This window comes from Staurois parvus, unplaced genomic scaffold (assembly GCF_062004578.1).
Source record: "Staurois parvus isolate SC_StPar_1 unplaced genomic scaffold, SC_StPar_1.0 ptg000021l, whole genome shotgun sequence".
NCBI lineage: Eukaryota > Metazoa > Chordata > Amphibia > Anura > Ranidae > Staurois > Staurois parvus.
The window spans coordinates 12287004-12313110 of record NW_028317817.1 but is presented as its reverse complement, the minus strand read 5'-3'; the positions used below and the strand labels follow the sequence as shown (position 1 = coordinate 12313110).

Below are 26107 nucleotides of genomic sequence, written 5' to 3'. Positions count from 1 at the left end.
CTTTTTTAATGGGTTTTCTATAAAGAGAGCGCAATAGTGGCAATTTCCTTTCAGAATATCTCTCTAACTGAAAGTCTGCATGTAATTGTACAGAACAAAAGATGGAAGGGGGGGGGGGGGTTAGTCACTTTTCCGCCTCATTCAGTGAGCATAAACTGAGCTTTAGCTATTGAGCTCTATAAACAAATATGCATATTACACTTGTCACATCCTAGTCAGTGCCCTTTACGATTAAAGCACATTTTGTTTATGGGATCGGCATTAATTTTGCTACTAATACTTTTCTTTTTACTTTAGCTTATTTTGAGATTTTTTTTTAAGCTCTACAGTCAAATGTTACTGTTACCATTACCTGATGTGTGCTTTTATTTAAAGTGGTTGTAAACCCTGTCATATACCCAGTGAAGTTACTGGCCTCAGGTGATACACAGAGATGAAACAGTCCCTCCTACATAAGTTGTACCTGTTTATCTGCAGTCTTCTCTACTGTACATCCATTCTAAATGCAGAATTTATGCAGGTTGTCTGAACTTCCAGAAAGCAGGGGGAAGGGAGCTGAAGTTACACTCAGTGAGTAGAGCTGAGAGCCGATCGGGGGAAGGGACACACCTTCCTTCACGCAGAACACAGGAACAGAGCTGAGGACGTCAATCACAGGCTGTGTGCTGAAGCTCCCTCCTCATCATCTTTTTACCTCTTGGTGTGAGGAAAACTTGTCAGAAGTGACTCATGCACATATCGGAGGGACGAGGCAGCAGACAGAAATGACACTTAGTGCTCTGAGACAAGTGTATAGAGGGCTATTGCTTTGTTCATATTGTGTCAGAGGTTTTGAACCACTTTTTTTCCTCAAGGTTGAAGCACTCTTTAAATGAAACTATACATTTTGAATCAATTTTTTTTACTGCGCACAGCAGTAGCTATTTCCTTTCAGAATATCTCTCTGTGTATGAAGTCATACAGGACAGGAGACAAGATGGGGGTGAGTCGCTTTTCTGCCTCATTCAGAGTGTGTAAACTGAGCTTCAGCCATGGAGCTCTATATACAAAAATGATTTTTCATTTAATCAGCTTAGATTGATGATGTGAACATGTAAAAAAAAAACCTAGAGCTTTTTTAACTGGATGGATATCACAAGTATTAAATATCTGATTTATTTGCAATATTGTATGTTTAGCTGGCATAATGTCAACTTATGCAATACACTAGACCAGGGCTTAAAATTTTGAGTCAAGACCTACTAGCCAGGCACAAACCTTACTCTCCACCAGTTACCCAACCTTGCCCAGGTCCGCCCCCAGCCCTGCCCCCAATCATGCCCCCTTAAAGCTTATGAAATTACATTTTTCTTTAGAATAAAGAGACCAAAATATAAAAAACTGCAGTTATAACATAGATTTATTATGTCAATTTAAACATAACAGCAATAGCTTAATAGCAATAGGGTGCAATCAAAATATCAAGTTTTACAGCTTTAAACCTGTAGTAAATATTTTGTATTTTATTTGTTTATCTCCTGCATCTCTAAAAAGAGACTTTAGTAACTAAAGTCTCTTTTAAAAGATGTAAGTTTAGTTTACAGAAGTATAGCATAAGAAAAAGTGCTTATTTTGATGCCAAAAAACATGGAATAATAGTTACTGTAAACATGTTGTATTTATGTAATTTACCTTAAGCTGGCAAGTGTGGGGATATGCACCATTGGCGGGTCTCTCCTTCACGTGTCCCCCACGTCGGTGTAGAGGGGGGCTCTCCTCGTGTCCCCCAAGGCGGTGTAGAGCGGGCCACTCCTCGTGTTCCCCAAGGCGGTGTAGAGCGGGCCTTGTGCCCCCCAAGGCGGTGCAGAATGGGCCTCGTGTCCCCCAAGGTGGTGGAGAGCGGGCCTCGTGTCCCCCAAGGCGGTGGAGAGCGAGCCTTGTGTCCCCCAAGGTGGTGGAGAGCGGGCCTCATGTCCCCCAAGGCGGTAGAGTGGGCCTTGTGTCCCCTGCCACGGTGGAGAGCGGGCCTCTCCTCATGTCCCCCGCAGCGGGGGAAAGTGGACCTCTCCTCGAGTCCTCTGTGGCGGTGGAGAGGGTGTCTCCTCTCAGCGGAGGAGAGCGGACCTCTCCTGCACCTGTCCCCTCAGCGGCGCTGCCAGTGAAATGGCGGTGCCGAAGAAGCCAGAAACCGGAAGTTGGAAACTGGAACTCGGGTTCACAATGAGGCTTGGAGCGCAGGTGTAGCTGCTCCATCCATCATCTGTGCTCGCCGCCGCTCGCCACACAGGAATTTCTCCTCACATTTGGCAGCGGCTTTTTCAAACCCTGCACTAGACATATCCTTTAAGGATAAAAAAACAAAAAATATTGCTTTGCCTTTTTTCTGGCCTTCCATTAGCTGAAAGCTTTTATAAAGACGTTGCTCTTTTATTCCTTTTAACTTGGCCTAATAGCAGCTTTGAATCTGGCACTGCGCTAAAAATGCTCAGATTGTTGGAGGTATCAGTGAAAATAAACAAAATAAGCTGGCAGAGTTCTAATGGAGCATACCTCAAAAAAAGTCGTGCCATTCTAATAAATACAAATGCTGAGCACACTTGATATAAAAGGGAAAAAAGAACTATGAATCTTTACTGTTTTCTATTTAATAGAAGTTCTTTTCAGAAGTGAAACTAATCAAAAATACAAATATTCTAGGGATGGAGATAGAAAAGGTCTGTATTTTTCATAAAGCAAGAGGGGGGTGAATGGATTTGTCAAATCCTGTTCAAAGTCAGTTAAGACCAATACAAATTTTGTTCATGGGTTCTGCATCAATTTGACAACTAATACTTTTAGATCTGGTTCATGCTAATGCAGTGCAGGAAACTCAGCAAATCCTGTACGCAGGGGCGGACCGACCATTTAGGCACTCGGGCACTGCCTGAGGGCTCGGGGTCAGTAGAGGGCCCCATGAGATGCCCTTGGTACCTTTTATAGGCTTTTTTGGGTGTGGTTTGAGTGTGGGCAAGGACACAGGGGCCCCATGATTTCCTGATGCCATTAGAATTGTCAGTCTGCCCCTGCCTGTACGTTTCCTGCACCTCATTGCAATCACAGGGCGTCTGTGCGATCTGGTGCAGGTGTCAATGTTAAATTAACAACACCCCAAAACAGATTGCAAAACACAGTGTGATTGCCAGAATTCGCATCACATGTGTGTGAACAGGTGCTGGAAAAAAAGGGTCCTGCACCCCTTTGGTGCGGAAGCGATTTGAGCCATACATTTTGTATGGCTCAAATCGCACAGCATAGGCATTGCATGTGATTTGCACAGGAATGTGGTGCTTTTTACTTTTTTTTAATCTCTTTTTGATTTTTTTTTTTACAAATAAATATTACTTTTTTATCTCTTTTTGATTTTTTTTTTTTACAAATAAATATTTGAGTGTTAAAAATTCATAAACATCTGTTTGGTTTTATTTATATTGATAGGGGAAAATAAGATTTTATTCAATTTTATTGGAATTTATTGGTACAATAACAATACAATGACCCTAATCTATTCAGCACTGTAAAAAACTACCACAGTATTTAGGCTGTAAAATTTTAAACTTGCTAAAATTCACGAGACACTTGTTAGGATACATGCATCCAGACAATGAGTACTATGCTCAATCAGTACTATGCTGGTCAGGGGCGAACTGACAACTCATGGGGCCCCCGGGCAAGACCCACTGTGTGACATAATACGCTATCAGAGATTCTTCCTATGTTTATGTCATCCGGATGAGAGGTATATCTTGCTGAGACCAGGAGCCAGTGTATCCTGAATACTTACCTTACCAGATGGGAAGCCTATGGGAGATTTGCTGGTGATGTCTGTCAATGTTGGATCAAGATCCTGAGTGGTCTTAAAGGCGTATAGGCCGTTTGGGCCGCAGGTTGGAGGTGAGGGGGCAATTTTACCACAGGAGGAGAGTCACTTACCATCACTTGAAGTTATTGTCTGATCACTTGCATTGCATCATATCGCTTGGAGTTGAGCACCACTGCATAGTGTTATGAACTTTTTTATGATACTTATTTTACTCACATTCACATCGGTGAGTGGCACTGGGGACACGTGTATTATTGAGATCTATTCCTTAATATGATCACATTATTTGGTCACCTTATTGCATGAATAGATGTGTGACATTCTACTGTGACTAGTTTTATATATATGTTATTTACATTATATGTCTAGCGCTGCACCAATTGATTATATATCATTGTATTATTGCTGTTGGGTACCAGTTTGAGTGTTGGCGGCTTCTGATTGGTATAGGGACTCCATTGAGCGCAGGAGGATTACATATCTTTAGTATGACTGAGAGTTATTTTTGCTATCACTGACCCCAATGTTGAGTGTTATTATTGAGGTCACTGACACTAATGATGGAGGTAACTATTGCAGCCACTGACACCAATGCTTTGGGTTATTACTGCGGTCACTGACACTAATGCTGTGGGATATTACGGCTGACACCAATTCTGGGAGTTACTGTTATTGCCACTGACACCGATAGGGTTTATTTTACTTCCACTTTCTTTACAGTGCGTGTTGCTGTACAATGCAAAAATTGCAGCAGGATTGAAATGTTGGTGTCTTAAAGTGTTACTAAACCCAGGACCCTGCATTCACTATATCTGGTCTTCCACAGTACACAGGACATGGAAGTGCAATTATTTTAGTAAACATAAACTGCTAAATACCTTTTCTCATCAGCAGTTAGAGCAGTCTTGTGACTTCTATCAGTGTTCAGCAGAACACTGGTTAAAGCTTGTAGGAGTTTTCTCTCTACTCTAGGAGGATGCAAAACCCCTGATCTCTTTCTGGACAGTGCTGATTGGCTCTGTACTGATCACATGCACTCTCCCAAGAAAAAAAAAACCTCTCTAGCAATGCACACTAAACTGAGCATGTGCAAATGGCTATGATTCAGTCCGTCGTATCAGGAGATAAGACATGGACATTTGAACAAGAGGAGGAGCAGAGAAGTCAGGATCAAATGGCATTTTTACACAATGTAGAGGATTAACCCCTTAGGTTCCACAGCGAGTATAACACGCATGCTTTACTGCATATACAGACTGATTTTCCTGTTGTGGGTTTAGTAACACTTTAAAGCCGATTATTTTTAATTTGATGCATTGTTCCTTAATGCATGAAAGCATGCCAATGTGTGGCCCTCTGGGAGTGCTGGGGGCCACACTTGAGGTGTTCTATAATTTTCAAGTTAACCAGCACTGCTCTAGATGTTTGATTGTATTTGACTGGCTGCTTCTTCTGACACCGACACATGCATAATAAACCGGGGAGAGGGGTACTGGAGCACACAGTTTGGCATCTTCAGACTGTGTATTGTACAGTCCCAGCACTGCTTCTTAGGCCCAACTAATATTTCTAGACGTTCCCTATAACATAGCCAATCTTCACTTTTTAGGTTTAGGCCCACTTTAAGCAACCAACAAATAGCTTCTTTTTTTTGTAACAATATTTGCAGCTTTTAAAAAACAAAATCCGCTGTCATTTGAGGTTGTAAAACTACAAAATGTGGAAATGTCTAAGGGGGCAAAGGGAGAAAATATTCATGGAAAAGCTCCGTACACAGACAGAAAATTAGAAGTTCTGAAACATGGGTGATGAACTGACAGGGCCTTAGACAAGCAAAAACATGTTCATAAACTGTAAAAGTGACATAACTGTTGGTTGGTAATAACTGATGGGATAAATTGTACTTTTCCCTTTTTAAGAAAAGATGAGTGACATGCTTTTAAAAGGAAGAAGAAATGCGTGCATTATTCTTATTATGATGTTTTGTGTGGGTATAAGAACATGCAGAGACATTGCTACAATGTGTTTAAAAGCCCAAACTAACAGATACATATGTTGGGATAAACCACTATATAATTAACTTAAAGAACATCAAAAGAATTATAGCAGAATAAAACACACTGTGCCCAGTATGGGTGTGTATCTGTATGACACTAACTTATAATTGGTTTCTCCTTTAGCCAGCCGTTCACATTGGAGGCTAGACATCATCTATTCTAAAGACTCATCATGATCCAACCAACATCATATATATGAATAAATATAAATCACATATACTGTATAGAAATATATACTTATTATTATACAGGATTTATATAGCGCCAACGGTTTGCTCAGCACTTTACAATATAATGGGAGACAATACAATAACAATACAGTTCAATACAAGAGGGAGTTGAGGGCCTTGCTCCTTGGAGCTTACAATCTATGAGGGAGGGGTGAATGGTACAATAGGTAATAGCTGTGGGGGATGGAGTGATTGGAAGAGTAGAGGATTCCAGAATTAGCAGAGGGCGTGATAGGCTTCCCTGAAGAGATAGGTTTTCAGTGATCGCCTAAAAGTAAGTAGAGTAGGCGATAGTCTGATAGATTGGGGTAGGGAGTTCCAGAGGATGGGTGACGCCCTGGAAAAGTCTTGGAGACGAGCATGGCAGGAGGAGATAAGGGAGCTAGTGAGTAGAAGGTCTTGTGAGGAGCGGAGAGTACGGTTTGGGTGATATTTAGAGATAAGATCGTTTATGTAAATTGGGGCAGTGTTGTGGATGGCTTTATATGTCGTTAGTGTTTTGAATTTTATCTGTTGGGCAATGGGAAGACAGTGGAGGGATTGGCAGAGAGGGGTGGCAGATACAGAACGGTTAGTAAGGTGAATAGGTCTGGCAGCAGCGTTCATGATAGACTGGAGTGGGGATAGCCTGCGATGATACTTATATATACTGTATCTCTCTCTCTCTCTCTCTCTATATATATATATATATATATAAATGTTATATATATACGGTATACTTTGGACCATATCTTTGGTAGTCTGCTAAAGTTTGAAGCCAAAAATATGACAATAAAAAAGGCAAAAAAACAACACAAACACATTTTAAGTTTATGGGTTTGTATGGATAAAGCTGTTTCTTCACTTTTTAATACTACTCCCTCTTAGTGAAAAAGAGATATTGATAATTGTTTATTCTGTTTTTTAATATTTGTTTTTCAAGTTTATTCATTGAGGCTCATATGTACGTGCATTATTTAATAAAATTCTTATTTTTCTTCTTTTTTTTTTCTTTTTTTTAACCTCTGACAGCATAGCAAAACTTGGGTTATCCAAAGCAAAGGGCTGGCAGTATCACAGATAAACCCAGAAGAAACTCCTTGAGGGCACTTTCTGGGAGAATATGCACTAGTCTTATTGACTTGTATTATCAAAACGGACACATCCAGAAGGTCAAACAACTTTCCAACAGAACTCTTCATCTCTGCAAAGTCATGCTGGCACTTGTATTTAGAAGCAGGGAAGCTTACATTACAAATATTGACACAAAGCTCAATAAATGCTGGAAAATGCCATCAGCATGTATGCAATAAATTTGTGCAAAATATAGTTATTTAAAGAAACCAATCAGAATGCAGTTTGTTTACAGACCAATAGGAAGGATAAAATGTGTATCAATAGCCAAATATTTTTTTTCTAGTTTTGGATAGATTGGGGAAGAATTGAAACTGTTATTCGAAGCACAGTTGGAGAGATTTCTTCACTTCCTGTCTGTCTGTCAAAAATGTCCCCAGGACAGGAAGTGATGCTAAATCTGTATATCACAACACAGAAAGAGGTTAAAGTGATTTTTTACATTAACACCTTCCCGCCTGGCCTATAGCAGATTGATGGCTGGGCAGGACATTCGCCATTGTGACGGAGCGTCTCATGATGTCCTGTCAAAGCGAGCTTGTCCAGGGGACACAGCCGATGACATATCACTACTCCGGCCCGTTGCCAGTGTCATGTGACCACTGTGACAAATCACAGCAGATCACATGTCAATTGTATACAATGGATGGCTTCCTGTCATGCCATCCACTATATACAATTATGTTGTTAGCTGTGACTGGTCAAGGCAGTCACATGGTACAGACAGGGCCAATCACAGCCCATCTGTATCATGTGACCAGCTTTTCCCAATCACAGATAATCACAACAAAAGACTGAATGAATCAGTTTCATTCAGTAACAATGATTGCAAATATCAATGAAATACATTGGTATTAGCAATCACAATATGTTAAAAAACAAATCCTGATCATTTGCCCAGAGTAGTTCAATGTTACTATGGTAACATTGTATTGCTTTGGTCACAGTGTGCTGAAAAATAAAATAGTAAAAAAAAAGAAAACATTTAATAAAAAATAAAATAATAGTAACATTTGAAAAAAATACAAATTCAATTATTATTATTATTATTTTCACCAAAGAAATGTAGCAGAATACATTTTATAAATTTTATAAAATTTTATAACAGAAACAAAGAAAAGTCAATTTTTTTTCAAAAGTGTCAGGTGTTTTTTGTTTTATTTAGCAAAAAATAAAAACTCAGTGGGGATTAAATACCACCAAAAGAAAGCTCTATTTGTGTGAAAGAAATGCTAAAAATTTCATATGGGTACAGTGTTGCATGACTGCGCAATTGTCATTCAAAGTGTGACAGAGCTGAAAGCTGAAAATTGGCCTGGGCAGGAAGGGGGTATAAGTGCCTGGTATTGAAGTGGTTAAAGTGGTTGTAAACCCTTACATATACCCAGTGAAGTGACTGGCCTCAGGTGATACACAGAGATAAAACAATTTCTCCTACATAAGTTGTACCTGTCTATTCGCAGTCTTCCCTTATCTACATCTACCCAAAGTGAAGAATTTACACATAATTTCTCAGCTCTGAAAAGCAGGGGGTGGGGAGCTGAAGTTACACTCTGAATAGATCAGTGGGGAGAGCTCTGAGAGCTGATTGGAGGCAAGAGACACACACCCCTTCACACAACTCACAGGAACAGAGCAAGGACTGTCAATCTGCTGGAGGTCCCTCCCCTGCCACCTTTTCTCTTGGTGTCAGGAAAACTTGTCAGAAGTGATTCATACTGACAGCAGAGAAACAAAGCAGCAGACAGAAATGACACTTAGTGCTCTTAATTGAGACACACTATAGAGGGAAATGCTTTGTTTATATCAGGGGTGGACTGACAACTCATGGGGCCCCTGGGCAATTGGTGATCATGGGGCCCCTGTGTCCTTGTCCACACTCAAAGCACACCCAAAAAAGCCTATAAAAGGTGCCAGGGGCATTTCATGGGGCCCTCTACTGACACCAGGCCCTCGGGCAGTGCCCGAGTGTCCGAATGGTCAGTCTGCCCCTGGTTCATATTTTATGTCAAAGGTTTACAATCACTTTAAGTAGGGGAATGCTAGAACCTCTGTCAGCCTTTTATTGTACATTTTCCCTCACTTCCTGTATGGTAAACGTTGTCCCCAGAACAGAAAATGAGCAGAAATCTCTCTAACGGAGACCTGGATAGCAGGTTGGAAAGTTAGAATCTGAGAGAGGTTCTAACCTTACCCCATTTTATACAAAATTATATAAAAAAAAAGTTTTGGGTATACACACTTTAAGAAAAAGTGACATCATGAGTATACCAACTGAGATGAGAAATTAAATAACAATGACATATCACCGATTATATTATTATAAGAAATAATTTGGCCCTACTAAAGGTACAGAGAATGTTCCTTTCCAAAATATTTTTGAGAATAAAATGCACATAACTTGTAAATTGTGAAGTGTGGACTTCATTCATCTAGTCATGAGCAAGAACAAAATCTGTTTTTCATTATCTTTGCAAAAAACTGAGTATTCTTCGCAAGGTGAATTTTTACTTTTTTGGGGGAAAATTCACTTTGCCTTACTCCTTTAGTAAATAATCCCCACTGTTTAGCAGTTAGGCCCAAGTAAGATTGGTGATGCAGAGACAGTTAAATGTATACAAAATAATAAATATAATACATTTAAAAAATATATAACAAATTAGTACATAACTAAAAATAAGTTCAAAAGGAAAATGTATAAGTGCAACAAATTTGTATGTGAACAGGGGCGGACTGACAACTCATGGGGCCCCCGGACAATATGGCATCATGGGGCCCATGTGTCCTCGTCTACACTCAAACCACTCCCAGAAAAGCCTACGAAAGGTACCAAGGGCATCTCATGGGGCCCCCTACTGACACCAGGCCCTCGGGCAGTGCCCGAGTGTCCGAATGGTCAGTCCGCCCCTGTATGTGAATAGTTTGTTGCTAATATATCAAAGACCAGCTTTTGGATAGTCTGCTTATTTGAATTACCGTAAGTCTCAAGCACGTGGCTGGAAGGGCAATTATCATTTACTAGGCAAAAAAAAAGAAACTGTTCTTTCATGTTACCTCACACAGAATATCTACATTGGTCACATGTAACTCATGTTTGTAGTAGATTCAGCAGATATTCACAAAATAGGCAGTGCTGCAACCTTATCTCATTATTCTGAGCCATACTATATCCCTTTCTAAGGATAACAGTAAGTGATATTGGCTTCCCAGGCTCAGATTCGGGCAACAGAGAAGGCTTGAAAATGGACAATGCAAGGGATTTAGCTAGTGGGGCAAATACACATGATGAATGCCAAAAGGTCATTTTCACTGAGCTTGTAAGTGATATAAGCGCACTATTTGTAAAGTACAGAGGTACAATGCAGCATCCTGAAGGCACTTGATCATCAAATGGTGCTTATATTTAAGTGCCCGGAATCCAGGGCTGGTGGTACTGTGATGGTCCTCTGTCTCTTGAGTCTAAGGCTACTTTCACACTGATCCACCACAAAAACATAGCAAATACGCATAGGCATTTTTACCGCGCTTTCTGAACGTTTTAAAGGACACGTGACTTAAAAACTGCACCAAAAGCGCTTCTCAGAGGCCTTTTAGGCACTTTTCAGGCGTTTTCGATTGATTTCAATGGGAAAGGCATTTTTGGGGCTTTTTTATCTCACCCAAAGATGCTGCAAGCAGGAGTTTTTACACCGCACCACAAGTGGAAACATTCAGTGTGAAAACATACTTATATATGCATTCACATACATAGGGAAGCATTTTTATTGAGCTTTTAAGGCACTTTTTTAACACATAAAATGCTTCAAAAACTCCTTAGTGCGAAAGTAGAAACAGTGGCTAAATGGCTAGCACTTCTGCCTGGCAGTACTAGGGTTGTTGGTTCAAATCCCAAGCATGGCACCACCTGCCTGGAGTTTGCATGTTCTCCCTGTGCTTGCATGGGTTTCCTCCGGGTACTCCAGTTTCCTCCCACACTCCAAAGACATGCTGGTAGGTTAATTAGATCCTGTCTAAATTGGCCCTAGTATATAAATGTAAGTTAGGGACCTTAGATTGTATACCCCTTGAGGGTTAGGGACTGATGTAAATGCACAATATATATGTAAAGCGCTGCGTAAATTGATGGTGCTATATCTACCTGTATATATACTTGTAATAAATGAATAAGTGGCACAAGGCTTGGAAGAAGGCATCACAGACTTCTAAAATTGCTTGGAAAAGGGATTTTCCAAGCCTTTTCTGCAGGTCACCTAAACTTCCATGGCTCAAATGGGCAAACCAATCCACAGAAAATATTCTGGATTTATCAAGCCTAGTGCCAGCAACTACATCATCTTTAGAAGGTGGGTAAAGAAACCATGACTATGGCAGAGGGAGGGTGACTGAATAATCACAGCATAAGACTTGTACCCCCTCTTCCCCCCTTCTTCCCATCCTTGGGCCTTATGCCAGCTAGGTATATGGGTTTCCCCACTCTCCATGAGCGAAGGAAATCAAACACTTATTTGTTGTTTACAAGGTTGTCTGATGCTGACAGAAGGGTTTCTTTATTTGTATAACAGTAGTTACCCTTTATGCTGCATTTTTAAAGTGTATGTATTGCCAAAACTTTATTTATTTTTATATTTAATCTCTGCTTATTAAGATTTGTCTATAACAAAGTTACAAGAAAAACAATAAACATAAGTCACTGAGACATGTCCATGGTCAGTACAAAACTGGCAAAAGTACAAAGTTGTAAATCTAGAATAATAGAAAACATAGCAAAAGAAACACGTGGAAACACTCCAGGTGGTAAATAACAATCAAATCCATCTAGCCCATTGGGTGTGTAAGGAAGCAGTAAGAGTACAAACAAATCTATAAGTAAATGCCTATTAGAATTTAAAAAAAACAACAGAATTCCTAGAAGGTTTCTAGGGCCACAAAAATACAGACAAAAGAAAAAATAAATGGGGGGGGGGGGTGTTATTATAGAACCATAAAAAAGAAAAGAAAAAAGGACAGGGATGTTAGAAGAGTAAGTTAAATCAAAAGCTAAAGAATGTACAGAATCCAAACATCACAAGGGGTAGCGGGGCTAGATACCCCAAACACGATAAAGAAAAACGGGGAAGCATGATCAATGGATAAGGGGCAAGTTTGTGGGAGTGTCGGAAATGATTCCACACTGACCAGGTGAGGGTATTGTTGTCAGTTTTATCCTTTTTCCAGGACAAACTATTTTCTAAATGGAAGATGGAATCCATTTCGCAGGCCCTTTTATTTATTTTTTTAGAAAGGAAGGGTCAAAACCTTTAAAACATTTGTTGCTGACTGTGTCCCACTGGGAAGAACTCCCTTCACTTCATGTCACTTACACAAAACAAGAAGAACCAATCTCTACAAAGTATGAGGAGTTTTTCTCTAAGTTGTCATTACAGCAGGTGACCCCCATCCTGCCTTTCCACCTCATCCAATCACAGAACACTTTGCATTTATTCAGAAAATGCTAAATTTTCTTTGGATGGCACCCGTGCCAAACGACTGACCTTCACTGTTCACAATGCATCAGGCCGGCTATTTAGCAGGGAACCTGGAAGCAAGTGGAGATCAATGGAGTAGCAGTGTCTACTTAAGTTATTTTCAGCTTCCATGGGCATTTGCCAGGTTTGGTGTATACAGTACATAGTTACAATGGTCCAAGCTGTACCAATGTAGCTAAGTATAAAATATCCTTACCTGGAATTCCTCCTTAACCACTTCCTGTCCGACTCATGTACATAAACGGCTGGACAGGAGCAGTGCAGGAGCGTGTTGACGTTCATAAACGGCGCCCACATTTACAGCCTGTGCGTGCTCCCTGGGAGAGCACTGCGATCCGATCACTGTACGGGACCTCTGTGCGAGTTCCCGATGATGTGATCACTAATTGGCAAATCAGTGATCACATGAATAGTAGTAAGCAAGATGTCACTTCCTGACATCATTGCTTACTACTTGTGTAATCTGTGAAGATCAAAGAGGTCACATGGTACAAGGCTATTCGCAACAGCCTTGTACCATGTGACAAGCTGTGACCAATCACAGCTCTCACAGTATTTCTCAATGGCTGCAAGAATGCAGTCAGAGAGAGGGAGAAATTATTGCTTTTACAGCCTTTATGGGTGTAAAAGCAATCAGTGTAAAAAAAATCAAAACAAAAAATCTTCATCACCCCCCACAAGTAGTATAGTGTAATTATGGTGACACTGTACTGCTAGGGTGACAGTATGTTAAAAAAAATAAATAATAATAATATTAAAATATAAAATAAAAATGTAAAAAAAAAATTAAAAATTATAATTTTTGGTTGTAAACTAATATGGGTTTTTTTTTACTAAAAAGATAACTGAATAACTTTTTTTTCAAAATGTTTGGACTTTTTCATTTATATAGCAAAAAAAAAAAATCCCAGTGGTGAATAAATACCACCAAAATAAAGTTTTATCTGTCTCAAAAAAGTGCTAAAAAATTAATTCAGTGTTGCATGACCGCGCAATTGTCATTTAATGTGTAGCACTGAAAGCTGAAAACTGGCCTGGACAGGAAGGAGGTAAAAGTGTCCGGACTTGAAGTGATTAATTAGGCAGGCCATAGACGGGCCGTTTATCGGCCAAATTGTTGGCCGATAAATGAAAAATCGGTCGACCCCGTTGCCGATGCTGGATCTTCCAGCATGACCGATAAAAATAAATGAGGAGATCCGCAAAAAACGGCCGATGGGCTGGCCCCACTAACTGCGTGATTATCGGGAGATTTTATTGGGCGGACAAAAATTCGGCCAATAAACGACCTGTCTATGGCCTGCCTTAGTCCCTTACCGTTGGGAATTTCACAGGTGGCAGCCTTTTGTCACTTGATTCAATATGTACTATATCAATGTGAACTATAGAGGGCAATGTTGATAACCAGGAAATATTTATTGCATTTTAAAGCAACTTAGAACATAAGGATGCAGCCAACCAAACGGATATAGGGAGTGAGAAATGTACACTTGATAAATACAAGATAAAAATCAGCCATTTAATGGACAAGCTGTGTCCTCAGAAAACAACTGTACATTTTTTTTTTTTGTTTTTTTTTACTGTAGTGTAACTCCACGTTCTTATATTGTGTAAATTCTTATTCTCTGATGGCAACGTGATATTTACATATTATTAATAACCTGAGGACATGTGAATGTCAGAAGCTCTCTATTTGGAATGACATTGGGCCTGACATTTTTCTGTCCTTACCTTTACTGCAATGTTATCATACTCTGGCACTGATGCTATGCAGGTTGCAGATAACTTATGAACAGGGGCGGACTGACCATTTGGAAACTCGGGCACTGCCCGAGGGCCCGGGGTCAGTAGGGGGCCCCATGAGATGCCCCTGGTACCTTTTTCATAGGCTTTTTTGAGTTTGGGCAAGGACACAGGGGCCCCATGATCCCCTATTGCCCGGGGGCCCCATGAGTTGTCAGTCCGCCCCTGCTTATGAAATAGTTAAAGTCCGGTTATATCATTACACTCCTAGAAATAACAGGAACGAATCCGATTACAATTGTTGTACTGTAGTCAAATAAGTAAAACAAAATCTGATTGCTTTCAATTAGTAACATCATTCTGCACTTCCTTGCTGAATAATCCAGATGGCACAAAGTCACATTAGACGTATGAGTTGAGTCATTTTCTCAACCATAAAACCATGACGTTCTTAAAAAATTGCTATGTTAGGAAATTCAGTTTCAGCACAACATAAAGATGAATGAGAAACACTACATGCTGTCTCTCTATGACTTCTAGAAGACAGCCGCACACTTTGGAGACGTGTGCCTCTGAGTCTAGATTTGACTGTACCAAAATTTCCTCTTTGTCTACGTTTTATTCAGTCCCTTCATCTTTTCATATCCTTTCAATGTTAATGTGTTATTCATCAAGAATATGATTTAAAAGGCATAATAATACAATACATGCATATACAGAGTTTTATTATCCTCTTAGCCAGCGGTTGTCTTTAAAGCAGACCTTTACACTTTCCGTAATATTATTCCTCACCCTTTTCTTTCACACATTTGCAGAAAAATATATGTTTTTTTTGTTAATACATTTTTCATATAACAGGCCCCTTATATCTGGATTTCTTGCCTAGGCAAGAATGACATAGCCCTCAGCTGCCTGCAGCCCCCTGGGATATGTATGTCATGCATGATATATACAACAAGTACCATATCATCAGGAAACCAGCTGCAGGAATCAAGAAAGGACAGCTGGCTCACAAGGATATAAAAAAAGGAAAATGGCAGCCAAAGAGTCGATTGAAAAAAAATCATTCATAGCAATCTTATGCAAACTGTATAAGCAGCATTGTGTCCCTTGAAAGTACTGGCAAATCTGGATTTTGTCCCCTTCAAATCAAAACTATCTGTCAAAATCTTCTAATATAACATTATGTTAATGAATATTCAATCAAGTCCTCTGCAGTAGCTCTTTCAGTATCGTACCAGCACAAATATACATTTTAGAGAGATACACTTACTAGATCTTCATGCCTATATTCCATTGACTGGCTCCCTGTACCATGCAACCATCAATTACCTCTTCAGATTCTTCACCGGTGAAAGATGCAAGGTGGATAGCAGATTCTAGAACTGAAATAGAAATTCATCGGTTAATATGTTGGATACACAGTAAAAAGTAATAGAAATACATTATTTTTACACATTATTTTTAAATGTATTTAAAACATTTTTTTTCCAGATACTGATAAAGAATGAGAACCTTGGTCAGCTTTGTAGTGCCATCTTAGGTCCCCACTGGGGAAATTTACCCTCCCCATTACTCCCCAGTGACCACTGGAAAACCCAAAATGACTTTTTATACATTTTACCATTTCCTACTTTATCCAAAACAAAATATAATACTTTTTTTAGACAGACATCTGACTGCAACCTCTAAAGGAGCCAGAATCTGATAAGGGATCAGTCACAGTGATTAGCCAATTATCTGAGCCATTCATGTGTGTGTGCGTGTTTATGTGTGTGTGTACTTTTCAGCTTGAGCTACAGAGCGTTGTAAACACCTGATTTTAATCAGAAGTTTTAGGGCTCATGTACACTGCAGCTGATAAACTCACGTTTAGGAGCTGTTTAGCGTTTTTTTCAACAGTCCCTGAACCACCCTAATGTTTTCCTATGTGTCCATGTACACATCTTTGTTTACGGTCGTTTACAGGCATTTGAGTTTACAGTCGTTTTTTTGAACACAGAAAACTTGCGTTCAGCAGTCAATTTTATCAGCTTTTCAAACGCAAAATGCTTGTAAATGCAGCTAAACGCGGCAAATCGCATTTAGCATTTGCGTCTGAAATTTTTTTTAACTCATCCAGTTCCCGATGCTGTCCAGAGCCTTTTATCATCATGCAAAGCATTTTCAAGGTACTCACATGGACAAAACACTGAACACAGGATGTTCCTACCAAGCTTGTCACACATTGTAATGACCAATTCACACCTCAGACCTTTCACACCCTTGGAAACAAAAGATATGTTAATGACCATTCACACCTCAAATTCCTCACGAAGACCCCCTGCCAGGTGGCCTTAATGACTCACTCCACCAAACACCTTTCCCACCCTTGGAAACAAAAGAAATGTTAATGAGCAACTCCCACCTAAGCTAATTTCAACACATACTGCTGTCTCTGCTTCTACTCTCTGTATTTCTCTGAAACAGTCTGAAATAGTTAATAATTTACCACTTTTCAGTGCATTCTGAGCATTTGGGAGGTTCTCCTGTGCTTATCTTTAAAAAACAATTTTTAAAGCAGGCTGGCTGGCTGGATAATAACCCTTTGTGACTGTCACTCAGCACAAGATGAGCAATGCAATTATTGAATTGCATTAGCTGTAAAGACAAGCACGGCTTTAGACTCAAGTAGTCAAAAAATACATGTGGATGATTTTTATATCATTAAAGTGGACCTTTCAGTTAAATTAGCAAGACCCACTTTTTAGAGTGGATTTACACTAGATGCAGTGCACTTTCGAGCTCTGGTTTCAGTGCAAATTCAAAGTAGTTGTTCAGAGGTTCAGGGCCAGTTCAGGACAGGATTTGAAAAGAGAAAACCGCACTGAAATCACGTTCACAAACTAATGACGTGCAGTTTTAGATGCAGTTCTCATAAATAGGGGGCGGACTGACAACTCATGGAGCCCCCGGGCAATAGGGGATCATTATGGCCCCTGTGTCCTTGCCCAAACTCAAAAAAGCCTATGAAAAAGGTACTCATGGGGCCCCCTACTGACCCCGGGCCCTCGGGTAGTGCCCGAGTTTCCAAATGGTCAGTCCGCCCCTGCATAGAAGTCAATGAGCCTTAATTTGCACCTGAACCGGACTGCACTGCTCCAAAAATGTACAGGACCCTTTTTGAATTTGCATTGAATCCACACTCAGGCTGCACTGCATATATGTGAATCACCATGATAGAAATTAATGTTCTTTCACATGTCATGCAAATCAGATTCAAAATGCATCCGATTCACATAAATGTGAACGGGCTCTTAATTGTGCCTCCCTTCCATACAGAGACACTGTATAAAATGTACACTTGTGGGGGAACAGTTAGATACTTTCTGTGCAGTCATCTTTTTCTGCCCCCCTCTTGGCACTTACAGTTGTATTTAGGTCCCTTTATGAACTCTACCTGTACACTAACTGTGGTTTCCTTTATTCAGAGTACCAGGGGAGGGAGAAAGAAAACATAGATATCTTTTTGAACATTAACAGTATATACTCAGTAACTCTTAAGGTGAACATGTAGCCAGGCTATGGATAGCAAATTATTTACATTTGCATGCTAAGCAGCTGCATTCACACCTGAGTGTGAGCATTTCCCGTGATTTGGGGGCTTTTTTTCCTTAATTTTTTTGCATTTTTAGGTGTATTTGAGCATATTGCTTTATCTAATTAAGAGCTAGTTACTAGGAGGGCAGCACAGTGGCTAAATGGTTAGCCCTCCCAGCTGACAGTACTAGGGTTTTTGGTTCAAATCCCAACCACAGCACTACCTGCCTGAAGTTTGCATGTTCTCCCTGTGCCTCCATGGGTTTTCTCTCACACAAGACATGCTGGTAGGTTAATTGGATCCTGTCTAGATTGGCCCTACCTTTTTGAGCTACAGGGGCTCATATGTGAACAGGCACAAATGTAAAGCTTTTTTTTTTTTTTACCCAAAAGCGTGAATCGGGGTGTGTATTTTTAAAACAAGCTCTACCTGATTCCAAACAATGTAAGCACATAGAATAGCCAGGACAACATACATTATGTCTAATGGCCATATATATATATATACACACTCACCGGCCACTTTATTAGGTGCAACTTGCTATTGCCAAGAAAATATCCTTCACACCATTACACCACCATCACCAGCCTGAACCGTTGATACAAAGCAGGATGGATCCATGCTTTCATGTACTTTATGCTATATTTATCCTTTATCCTACCATCAGAATGTCTCAGCAACCAGTCTGCCCATTCTCCTCTGGCCTCTGACATCAACAAGGCATTTTCGTTCACACAACTGCCACTCACTGGATATTTTCTCTTTTTTGGACCATTCTTTGTAAACCCTAGAGATGGTTGTATGTGAAAATCCCAGTAGATCAGCAGTTTTTGAAATACTCAGACCAGCCTGTCTGGCACCAGCAACCATGCCATGTTCAAAGTCACTGAAATCCCCTTTCTTCCCCATTCTGATGCTTGGTTTTAACTTCAGCAAGTCGTGTTCACCACGTCTACATTCCTAAATAAGTTGAGGTGCTGACTGGCTGATTAGCAATTTGTGTTACCAAACAATTGAACATGTGTACCTAATATAGTGGCCGGTGAGTGTATGTGTATGTATATATATATAAAACTTGTCAGGAGAGACTCATGCTGATAACAGAGAAACCAAGCAGCAGACAGAAATGACACTAAGCCAAGGTTCAACACTTGCAGGTTGTGCGGCCTCCATTTGCTTGGGCACGACAGCCCATTAATTTGAGTGGGCTGCTGTGCCCACATTACCTGCAGCAACAAGGTACATGCACCTTGAAAAAACACGGCCGCAGGGAAACTGTACAATCTTTTTGACCATGCACTTTTACTGCGGTTCCCACACCTCCAAACATGATGCGAGTAGAGATGCGTGGTGGTACCATTCAGAATGCATGTCTCATAAGAGCACTGGGATCTGGTTGTGGGTGGTTGTGGGTGCGGGAACAGGTGTGATTCCTGCATTCACAACCAGCCCACAGACTACGGGCTAATGTGAACCTAGTCTTAGTGCTCTTAATTGAGACAAGTACACATTATAAAGAGATATGCTTTGTTCATATTTCATGTCTGAGGTTTACAACCACTTTAAACATAAGCACCTGATCGATCACACCTTTTCTTTTTTTCCCCAACTCTGAAATCTCCCCTCTCCTTCCCCGTTTGCCCCTTCTGGCCACTGGCCAGAGCACTTAATGACGACTGAATTTTCTAGTTTTTTTGCCCGGCAGGACTTGGGCTTTAAAAGGCTTCTTATCACCCTAAAAAAAAACATTTACAAACAAGAAATAAAGAGAATTGAAACAATGTTTCCTTTAAACATTCAACCAGCGAGAGAAAAAGTGCTACTTTATGTTACTCTGCATGTGTTTGAATGGTCGAAGGGAAGACATGCTCATTTCACTTTTATAAATTCATATTCCAATGTATACCGAATGCAACAGGTTTAGTCCAGCTGACAATGGCAAATCAGAAGCCGTACTGTTTCACTCTGCAGGAGGGTGGCATACTTTGATAAAGGTTGGCGCTGAATAGCTGCACTGTACATAAAACTTCCAGGGCAGTGAGAGAGCGTTTATGGAGCAGAAATGCCACCTTCAGTTACAGCTTTTATAGAAATCTTGAGCAAGATGAAAAAATGAATACTGCTATAATACAGTCTGTGCAACTTTTTGTTGAAACTCCTGTTAATTCATAGCTGACAAGTTGCCACTTTTCTCCGTGGCTGTACTTTAATCTCTATACATTTCTTTCAAGAAAATGATAAATGACAGCATGTTACAATCAGTCTAACCAGAGAAAATAAATCACTCCATGAATCAACAATGTTTTAGACAGCCTGGCCTTGACACAATGTCCCTGAATGTTCAGCAGCTCAATTCCTCTATTACAAGCAACTTTCCTTAGCTACTGAATGATGATTAAAATTAGTCATTGCTAAACTCAGTCAACCTTCTAGGTAAAATTATTCTATTCATGTACTGTATTTGTAATTACAGACAGTTAGGGTACATAAAGCAAATAATGCAACCACTCATATATGGGAAATACTCAACAGCTAGGTAATGTATTAGTCCATTGCTCTTCAATAGATTGCTATAAGCTGCTGGAAGCCACATAAGTCCAAAAAAAGCAAAACACCAATGTATCTTTGGTACTACCAGTCAGCCAGGGACTAAGGGCTCATGTACACTGCAGCTGATAAGCTCACGTTTAGGAGCTCTTCAGTGAATTTTTCAGCAGCCCCTGAACTCACCCTAATGTTTTCCTATGTGTTCATGTACACATCTTCATTTACAGTCGTTTACAGGCATTTGAGTTAACAGTCCTTTTTGTGAACGCAGAAAACTTGCGTTCAGCAATTGATTTGATTGATTCAGCGCTTCAAATGCAAAACGCTTGTAAATGCAGCAAATAGCATTTATAAGCGTTTGCGTTTGAAATTTATTTTTTAACTCTTCCAGTTCCCGATGCTGTCCGGAGCCTTTTTTCATCATGATAAATGCATGCAAAGCGTTTTCAAGGTACTCAGATGGACGAAACACTGAACACAGGATGTTCCTACCAAGCTCTTTACACATTGTAATGACCAATTCACACCTCAGACCTCTCCCACCCTTGGAAACAAAAGCTATGTTAATGACCAATAACACCTAAAATTCCTCATGAAGACCCCCTGCCAGGTGGCCTTAATGACTCACTCCACCAGACACCTTTCCCACCCTTGGAAACAAAAGAAATGTTAAGGACCAACTCACACCTAAGCTAATCTCAAAACATACTGCTGTCTCTGCTTCTACTCTCTGTATTTCTCTGAAACAGTCTGAAATAGTTAATAATTTACCACTTTCAGTGCATTCTGGGCATTTGGGAGGTTCTCCTGTGCTTATCTTTAAAAAGCGCTTCTAAACACAAACGCGCATAAACTCGTTATGCAAACATGGCTAAACAGATGTTTGTTAACCTACATTTTCCAGCAGTCAGTTTCCATCGTTCAGAAGTGTCCTGTGTACATGGGGCCTAAAGATGTCTAGCACATAGACTTCTGACTATGGGCTCCATAGCATATGCATAGCATGTGCATAATACGCATGCACTTGATGGGCTGGGCATGTCATTGCAAATTGCATGGGGCTACAATGCTATTTTAACATGTATTGTAGTGCATTTGTTTTCCAGAGCTTGAATGTTTTACGATGCACTGCAACCTGTATTTTTTTGTTTGTTTTGGCACAAACCAATGCAATGCATTAATGTGTACTGGGACAATGGAAAATAAGACCATTTACCTTGCTTTGGGACTATGCTGGGCAACACAGCCCAAGACCGGTGGTATGAATGAGCCCTAAAGAAGAATGTCTGACCAACTTTACTATACAGTAGTTATATATTTTATATAATTTGTTTAATCTTCAAATCATGTCTTTTTACTTCCAAAATAAAGACAACCGAAGATATCAATGTTAAAAAAAAATGTATGGTGATAACTCAAATGGTGATAACACCACACTCAGAAAGTGTGGTGATAACGTTCAATCATCACAGGGTCACTGGTTGGGTGCTCTCAGAGATGATTAAATATTAGCAGGGATTGCAGACACTCCAAAGACTGTTTTTTAATAACCATTTTTAAAGAAGAATTCCAGTTTGTTCCCCCTACTCCCCTTTTAATCTTCCTACCACATATTTAAAAATATATACATAGCTTACATAACTTACATATATGACTTAATTCCTTTGGTTGGTCACATGGCTGAGAGGGTCTTTCTCCTCTGGTGTTGGTTGCAGAGGATGCCTATAATATGTTGTATTTGTGCAGTGACCAACCTAAATGATGGGGTAAAATATCTAGAAAGTCTGAAAGTAAAATAACTCTAAAATTCGTTAGTCCATAAAAGCCTACGGTTAGTCCAAAAAAGAAAAATCAGCACAACGATCAATGAATGGAGCAGTCAGACCTTTCATTCATCTGCTATAGTACAGTTTCTGTGAATGGAGAAGTGGCACACACATGGCGGGCATAGTTGGCTCTATTAACCCCCCACAGTACTGGAAGATTACAACAGTGGGGGGGGGGGGGGGATCGATGGATGAGGATTTCACTGAATGCAGGAGTCAGCAGCACAGGGGACACATTGGATTGATAGCATTTAATGTCTGTTGTGCTGATTTTATATTTTAATTTGGATTAAATTTAGGCTTTAAGAAAGTCTGGTTCTGGGTTTACGTTTTGGTTCACATTCCTACGACTTAGGATCTGACTTAAGAGACCCAAAGTCACAGGACATGTGAAATGCCATATATCTTTATGAGAGCCATTCCAATAGCCACTATAGAAGTTTCTGCGACTTCAGAAAAGGTTCCTGCACTACTTTGATCGGACTTTGATATGACTTCAGTGCCAGAGAGTTTAAAAGTCAGATTAAAGTCATTTCAAAGTTGTATCAAAGTTGGACTCCAAAGTTGCACTGAAAATTGCACAACTTTGGAGTCGGCTAGTGTGAACCAAGCCTAAATAGAGTTTTCAATAACTTTGAGTTACAAATGTATTGAGCAGGATATATATATATATATATATATACATACTGTATATACGTACAGTATATATAAAATAAAAAATGCACAAACACAAAATACACACACATACTTTTCCTTTTTTAAGAAAATGGACATTTCTTTCAGATTAGAAGTAAAGGAACAAGAGAAGTCTGTAAATAGCTGTGTTTAGGCTTTCTAGCTCTGTCTGTCAAGGCTGGCTCTCCTCCAGTCTGTTAGACATTGCAGATGATATTCTCATGATCACTGCTCTGTACACACAAACACAACAGTGTCTAAATTCTATTGGACTGACAGAGAGCTCGATTGATTGGCATTAACGAAAATGTAATTAGTCTCCTGATGCCAAGCTTTCTGTACCCCAGGGATATAATTGAAATCTTGTACAGGCAGAGTTCGAAAGGGGGTGCTCGGTGCGGGTTCCTTACAATCAGTAAGCATCCAAATGCCTTGGGCTAAGGCATACTGAGCTGAATGCCTTGGTACAAAAAAGAAGCAAAGTTATTTTTTTCCCCTTCATGCCAAAGCATGTTTTATATATATATATATATATATATATATATATATATATATATATATATACACACACACACAGTGCTCAGCATAATTGAGTACACCCCAACAGATTTGCCTGAAAACCTTTCCTTTCAGAATCAACATTTTCGATGGACACTATACTACAAAATACTCCCACAAATGTGGGCCATTGATTGCAAGCAATATTTGTTAACTTGCACATACACAAAAAAGTATTTTTCTTAACAAATTCATTCAAGACCATGTTGCAAAAATTAATAGACCCCATTGAAAGTCTTAGGAGCAAACCCAAATTTTAGACAACAAAATCCTAATTAACAAGAATTCAAGTACAGGTGAGTCTAATTATAATTAGACTCACCTGTACTTGAATTATTGTTAATTAGGATTTGTTGTCTAAAATTTGGGTTTGCTCCTAAGACTTTCAATGGGGTCTATTCATTTTTGCAACATGGTCTTGAATGAATTAAACAGGTGTCCTGCAGACAGTTGATTATAAAAGGGCACTACTTAACAAAGAAAACCCCTTCCCATTTCATGCTCTCAGCAATGGCACCACATGGAAGAGAAATGTCACAAGGCCTGAGAAAGAAAATCATTTCTCTACACAAGAAAGGTGAAGGCTACAAGAAGATCAACAAAGCTTTATTTATCAGTCAGAATACTGTAGCAAAAGTGATAAAAAAATGTAACACAGATGGAACTGCAACCATCCCACAGAGATGTCCAGGCCATCCACCGAAGTTAACACCTCAACAGGAGTGTCTTCTAATGAGGAGGGTTGAAAAAAAAAATTGCCATGCAAGTTCACTACAGATAGCTAAAGAACTAAAAAGCCAAACTGGGGTGATTGTTTTCCATGACACAATATGGTGTACACTGCAGAGGAATGGCATTCATGGGCATTGTCCATGAAGGAAGCCTCTCCTAAAGCCCATGCACAAAAAACCCACCTAGAATTTGCCAGGGCCCATGCTGCAAAAGAAGAAGACTACTGGGACTCTGTACTCTGGAGTGATGAGACCAAGCTAAATGTTTTTGTAATTGATGGCTTCAAAACTGTATGGCGTCGTAAAAGTGTACAAAGAAAATGCACGGTGCCTACAGTGAAACATGGTAGTGGCAGTGTCCTTCTGTGGGGCTGCATGAGTACTGCTGGTGTCGGGGAGCTTCTACCATCTACCATCACTCCGTGCCCTTGGTCGTCGTGCACTTTTCTAACATGACAATGATCCAAAACACACATCTAAGGCCACTGTTGCATTTCTGAAGAAGAACAGGGTGAAAGTGATTCAGTGGCCAAGTATGTCTTCTGATCTGAACCCAATCGAACACCTATGGGGAATTCTGAAGAGACAAGTTGAGCATCACTCTCTATCCAGCATCCAGGCTCTAAAAGAGGTTGTTCTTGAAGAATGGAAAAAGATGAACAGACCAAGTTCCTCCTATGCTCTCCTATGTTTTGTAACTGAAATATATGTTGTTTAAATAAATTTCACTTGTTTTTAAACTTACTATTTTCTGCTCTTGTCTAAGGCTGCAGGAGATCAACAGCTCTGAGGTGCAAAGAAAAAAAAAACGTGAATACCGAATTTTATAGAAAAATGGCAATTGTTTATGATACACATTGCTTTACTATACTAAATTACTAAATGGGGTTTAGCTATACTTTAACATGGTCCATTTTGTTTTTCAGAGAAGTTGTACTTCGGATCTGGTCATTTCCAAAAAATGAGTAAAACATGATAAGGGTTTACTCAAGTTACTGCATCTGCACCTTACTACAGAGTGAACCAAAATTAGGCATTGGTGGCATTTACCCTTTATGTGATGGCACACATACATGTAAAAAAGCCTGTTTACCCATATGAAATATGACAGATGTCTTAAAAAATGTCAACCACTCACCTTTACAATGCAAATCTGTATTGACCAGCATATATACAGTACATTGCAGTAAGGAGTTGCACTGAGTAGGACACAAATGTCTAATTAGTAGTATGTGAACTTACATTTGAGAAACATTACTATTTGTGTTTCTGATGAAGTATGATTTTTTAAAAAATACTGTGTTGAGGATACCTTTAATCTAAGCTTACAACAATAACATTTTTTTAGCAACACCTTCCAGGCTCCAACAACATAAGGTCAGTTGGATTCAATGTATTCATAGGATGGGCCTATGGAAATAATGATATCATAGGATTGACATTATACAGGCTCTGTAGGAGGCTAGGGAGCAGAGAAACCACTGGAGCACTGCCAGTTGGCAAACTCTGGACAGGACGAACCTAAACGGTTGTCATGTAAATAAAATGAATTATAATATTCAAACCTTAAAGCAACACTTTAAATTCTGAAATTGAAAGAAACACGGCTGCCTGTACTAACATTAAGCATTCTAGATGGTAGAGATGATACTCAACTGTTCTTGTATATGTTTAGGGTAAAAGC

The 26107-nt window shown here is 39.7% G+C and overlaps 1 protein-coding gene across 1 annotated transcript in view; it reads right to left on the bottom strand.

The window, feature by feature from the left end:
* The window catches only part of THRB (thyroid hormone receptor beta), a 503781-nt gene that overhangs the window by 324416 nt on the left and 153258 nt on the right, over positions 1–26107 (bottom strand). Inside the window, exon 2 of the mRNA XM_089690950.1 lies at positions 15780–15891. The gene's annotated coding sequence lies outside the window, so the exon portion shown is untranslated. The remainder of the gene's footprint in view (positions 1–15779; positions 15892–26107) is intronic.